The 5,582-nt window shown below is 42.7% G+C and overlaps 1 long non-coding RNA gene across 1 annotated transcript; it reads left to right on the top strand.

Moving 5' to 3' along the window:
- Positions 1 to 381: 381 nt before the first annotated feature.
- Positions 382 to 3,373, top strand: LOC118350166 (uncharacterized). Its single transcript, XR_004803472.2, has 3 exons — positions 382 to 511; positions 2,932 to 3,033; positions 3,193 to 3,373. It is a non-coding gene; the product is annotated as an uncharacterized LOC118350166 (long non-coding RNA).
- The last annotated feature ends 2,209 nt before the right edge of the window (positions 3,374 to 5,582 follow it).

The raw sequence follows: 5,582 nt of genomic DNA, 5'->3' as shown, positions 1-5,582 counted from the left end.
CTCAATCATGCTCAGGTTGATTAGAACCTGGGTCCCAATCCTGGCTAAGTTCCTTGGCCAAGTTTCTTCATCTGGAAAATGGAGGAACACAGAGAATTATAGCCATATCCTAGGCTGTTGGGTAAGATTAGATGAGAAATTATAGAGAAGATACTTAGCATTGGACCTGGTACAATGTGACTCTTGCACAATTCTTTCATCATATAAGGAATTTCTTGAGCTTCCTCCCTGGCAAACACTCACGTGCTTGGAAAAAGGCAAACTCCTGAAACTCAGGCTGACAATCCCACATCGGTGGGCCTGGGTAGGTGCACCTTTAACAACCCTCCAGTTAGTTTGTAGAGGTGGATCAGACCATTATCCTCAGAATCCACCCCACTCCCACCACGGGGCCAATCCTAGGGTCTAGCTGATAGGGGTTCAATTCCCGCCCTTTCCCCACCCCTTCACTCCTGACCGGAAGGGCCTGAGAAGGACTGCTGCGTGGCTGAAGGAGTGAACACCAGAGAAGGTGAGGGAAAGAAGTGATAAACATTCTCAAAGCCAAAGTGAGAAATTTACAGTTCACCTTCTCCAGCCTGAGGCCTTCCTCTGGAGGAGATGGGTAAGGAGACACTGAGAGTTAACTTGGGTAAGGAACTAAAAGAACAAATAGCAGTCTATACAGAAGAAAGCGCTTTCAGAAAAGCATTGTGCAAATCCCAGACACCAGGCACAGGCCCTGAAATTCCAGTTTAAAGCAATTCAGTTCCTGTTCCATTCAGCAGGCTATGAATTGCAGGCATTTGCACTTCTGTGGTACCTTTCACGCCAGAGCTTCAAAGCCCTTTTCAAACACAAATCTGTTCAGCCTCATAACCTCTCTGAGAGATTTGGCAACGGGATAGCGGGGATCACTTCCCTCCCTACCTCAAGGGCAGCCTTTGGGGGGTGGGAGACAGGAGGTAGGAGGAAAGGCAGTTTAACAGTCACTTAACCAGGCATCTTGACAGCTCACAGGAGGAGGAGCCACGTGGGATCAGACTGAGGCATGGAGTTCTAGAATTACCTGGGTATCCACCTCTTCCTTTTTGGTTTTAGCATCTTCTCTCTTTAGCCTGAACGGTATCTGGTGATTCGGCAGACACTGACAGTGCCTACCCAATGTCATCCTCACTTCATCCTTGTAACCAAACCCCACCTTTTTCTGGGGTGAGATAGCCCCAGAGGGTAGACCATGATTCATTCAAACCAAATTAGCAATCCTCTTCCCATTTTTCTCGGCCTTCTTGCAGCTATGAGTGACCATTATCATTTAGGTTTGGCCAATGAGATGTAAGGGGAAATCTGCTGGGAATTTGCTAAGCTGCGGTAATAAATTCCCCCATCTCAGTGACTCAACGCAATAAAAATTTGTTTTTCTTTCACGTTATAATTGCAATGCACTCGGTGGGGACATTGCCCCACGCTCACCAGGGAGCCCCGGCTGGGAAGTCTTTGACATATTAGAACAGAACAATCTAAATCTGGGGTCTCTGAAGTCCCCATGAAAGGGACAAAAAAGGTGGGATTTAAGGATAATGGGTCTCAACTGCCTATGCTGGGAAATGACACACAGTCATTTTCTCTCACAGTCCATTGACCACACAGAGTCATGCCAGAGTGCTAATCTAAGAGAGGCTTGAAAGTGCAGGATTACACATAGAGTGTTGGGTGACACTGTGCCACAGAGGTGACCTCATGACAAAGATGACATCTCCTGCTACCTCACATACCTTCGTATTCTATTTTTGTAGGAAGCCCACATTACAGATGGTAATCTGGAATGTCTCTCATTTGAAGCTAGAAGTGCCTAACCAGTCTAGATTCCTGTCAGCCCAGCACCTGTACGTCTACAGAGTACCCTACAGCTGTGTGGGTAATATTGAGAATCATAACAAAAATGGCACTATGGGAGATGGGCTACTTCTATCTTTACTCAACAAGAAAAGTACATCATTTCCAAGCCTGGCTCTGTACTAGGCTCTGGAGGCTCAGAGTAAATAAAATGGGGCCTAGGCTTCCTTGAAGGTCTCATGGGATTATGAGGAAATCAGGAAGGACTTTCAAAAATCAGCCTGCTGATGTTACACATTCTAAGCAAACACCGAAAATTAATTCCATTCATAGCAAAATCTCAGACCACGGATCTACTCAATAAGAATTTGCAAGAGTCGGTGGGTGGTGGAATTAATGGCAACTTTAATGGCAACTTTAGAGGCTATTTCAAAGAATTTAAGTCTTTGATGAAAAGGGACTATCAAAGAAAAAAAAGCACTGGCATTTTGGTCATCATTGAATACTGTTATCTGGAGTCAGATGACATGGAAAAAATCTGCTTTAAATAAACTTGCCAAGTTCACGTCCTTCATGGGAACACTTTAAAAGATCTCGTGGTGCCCCCATCAGCCATACCCTCTTTCAGCCCTTGCCCTCCTTGTGGGCCCCACTGGTCATCCCAGTCACCAATATGTCCTCCTTAATCTGAGCTGTAACTTGATATGTCAGGAGTGTGAAGAACAATTAGCCACTTGAGTATTGCATAACTTCAGAAGTCTCTTGAGATGAAATGTATGCAAATGATAGTGTCTATTATTCGTCTGATAACCATTCTTTAATTCCAACTTAAAAGAGAAGAGATTTCCAGACATCCTGATGCATTTGATCCAATGAAACATTCAAATAACTTTATATCACTTGAGTGGTAATTTATCTTCTCTGCCTGGAGCAGAAAGAGGTTTCAGTTCAGTAATAATGAATTTATGTCATTTCTCCCAAGTCGGTTTCTTTCAGTTGGAGCATAGCCATTCAAATCTGTGCAGTCTTTTTAGCACGGAGTTGCTCTGGGCGTGGAACCATTCAAAAGATCCCAAGATGAAGGTTGACACCTACCCCAATAATTGTTGTGTCCAGGTTAGAAGTCACAGTTCACAAGAATCGAAGCCATTCCTTGATCAATGAGATGCAGCCAGAGATGCAGCAAGAGAGAAGAGAAAGGAGATGGGAAACCAACAGGTGAGCTGATGGGACAGATGATAGGGGAGCTAAAGAGAAAGAGCAGTAAGTGGACAGTCCCATTGTGCTTTCAGAAGCTGGGGCCCTCCCCTTTAAGGCTGCCCTCTGGGTGTTCTCCATTCCTCATCACTTCCTCCTGGATATCTCTGCTTTTCCCAGATTTGCCTTCCACGGCACTGCCTGCCGGAAACGGAGCCTCCGACAAAGCCAGAGGAGAAAACACTGAAGTCACGTGGCACCTGCCTGTTTTATCTGCAAGAGGAGGAAACTGTGTTAATAAATGCCTGTAACATTTAATGATGTGGCTTTCATTTTGAACACATCATTGCTCGATATTGAATCCATCCATTTTGATAATAAACACCAGGGCCACGGAGCGCTCGCTTTTCACCCACAAATAAATAAACAACAGGGACTTGCTCTGTGCGCTGGGAGTGAGGGAGGATTGCCACTCCCCTGCATGCGTTTGCATCTTATGAACTCTATTCAGCCGCATGGCCTCCCATTCGTCTCTCTGGAAATCCAATTTCCCTCTTGCAGGTTCCTCTGCCAGTTTTCTAATTTTCACATCAAACGGCATATTACTCATTGTCAGGCTGGTTGTTCTGGAAGAATCGTTAGTCTTAAACCCTTTACCAGTATTTTCAGTCCTGCCACAGACTGTTGCCAGGCATCATGTTTTCCAAGAGTGCTAACCACCCGCAAAAAGCTCACAATTTCAAACCTGCATTCTCTTGGCCCAGGCCAGGGCCAGTGAGAATAATACTTTCTGAAAGATAAATCCAAATTCTTTAATACAGCAAAATAGCCCCTCGCAGCGTACCCAGGAATGTGTGATTCATTTTTCCATCAAGCACTTCTCACACAATAAACCCTTAATAAATCATTGATTAAAAAAAATGAATAAATGATTAAGTGAATCGTATGTTTCACACACACACACACACACACACACACTTCTACAAGATTACATGGATATATATTACACATATACCAAATCAAACTTCATTGCATCTAGTACAGGTTAATTTTTATTTAATCTAATTTTTATGCTAACAAAAAAATCTTTATTTTAAAAGGATCACTAATTATACTTTAAATGGTAGCTTTAATTGATATAATTAATTTTAATTTGCCATGAACTAATCTTAACTTCCCAGGCTCAGACCCTCCCCAGATCTGCAGCTTGCAAATCTGTGCCTTTGATTCTAAAGTTCTGTTTCATCCCGTTTCCAAATTCCCAGGTTGCTGGAAGTGTCTAACATGTTACCTCGTTAGAGCTGGGGTCCATCATAGAAAGGGATATCTCAGGCTCATTGCAGCCAGAGAGTAAAGAGATTTGGCTGGAAATCCATCACCCTAGGGGTCATTTGGACAATCTCGTGGTCTCCAAACATGTGGCATTGCTGCCGCATCCAGAGTATGGGCAGACACCTGTAGGATACTGCCTTTCTAGAAGCCCCGTTCCACGGACATTTCCTCTGTTTCTAGAATAGTCCTCCAGGCTGTTGCAGGTAGTCCCCAGCTATAAACACTAAAGGACCAGAAAAAAATGTTGTCTCTTCCTTACAGTCTTCCAGGAGATGAACTATGAAAGAAGTGCTTTCTTCCTTAACAGAATCAGACCTCAAAGCCTGAGGTTCATAACAGGTAAATGCAATTCCTGACCCTGAATGCTATACTGGAGGGAAAAAAAATGCTACAAAGAAAATCCGCTGGTGTCCTCATATGAACTAAAGTTGAAAATTGGTTATGAGGGCAGCCCAGATGGCTTAGTGGTTTAGCGCCTACTTTCAGCCCAGGGCGTGATCCTGGAGTCCCGGGATCAAGTCCCACATCGGGGTCCCTGCATGGAGCCTGCTTCTCCCTCTGCCTGTCTCTCTGCCTCTTTCTCTGTGTGTGTGTGTGATTCTCATGAATAAATAAATAAAATCTTAAAAAAAAAAAAAAAGAAAGAAAATTGATTATGAAAAGAGAAAATCCTAATTCTTAGGAAGCCTGTACATGTACATGAATGATTCTAATGCACAGAGCTTTGAAGTATATTGATTAAATATATTATATTTAGTTGATTAAAATATTATACATAATATTATTGATTAAAATATATATAATAAATATGATGTATAAGATATAAATATATTGTATAAAGAGAGAGTGGGATAAGTAATAAAGCAAATGATGTAAATGTTAATAATAAGTGAATCCGGTAAAGGGTATATAATATTCTCTGTGTTATTCTTATTCTTGAAACTTTTCTGTAGGCTTGAAATTATTGCCAAGTTAAAAATTTAAAGTAAATATTTTAAGCCCACTAGCATAGATGAAATCAGGCTGCAGCCTTTAAATATGGCCATGTGAGGGCCAGGGGCTAAGGATCACACGGGGGAAATAAATGTTCCACCAGAGCAGGAGACTGCAAACTTTGCGGGGAGCCAGGCAGTAAATATTTTAGCCTCTAAGGGCCAAACTGGCTCTGTCACAGCTTCCTAACCCTGCCGTTGTAGTAGCAGAGCATCCACAGACAATATGTAAATAAATTGATATAA

This window comes from Canis lupus, chromosome 11 (genome assembly GCF_003254725.2).
Source record: "Canis lupus dingo isolate Sandy chromosome 11, ASM325472v2, whole genome shotgun sequence".
NCBI classification, from domain to species: Eukaryota; Metazoa; Chordata; class Mammalia; order Carnivora; family Canidae; genus Canis; species Canis lupus.
This window is presented reverse-complemented; position numbering and strand designations above follow the sequence as displayed.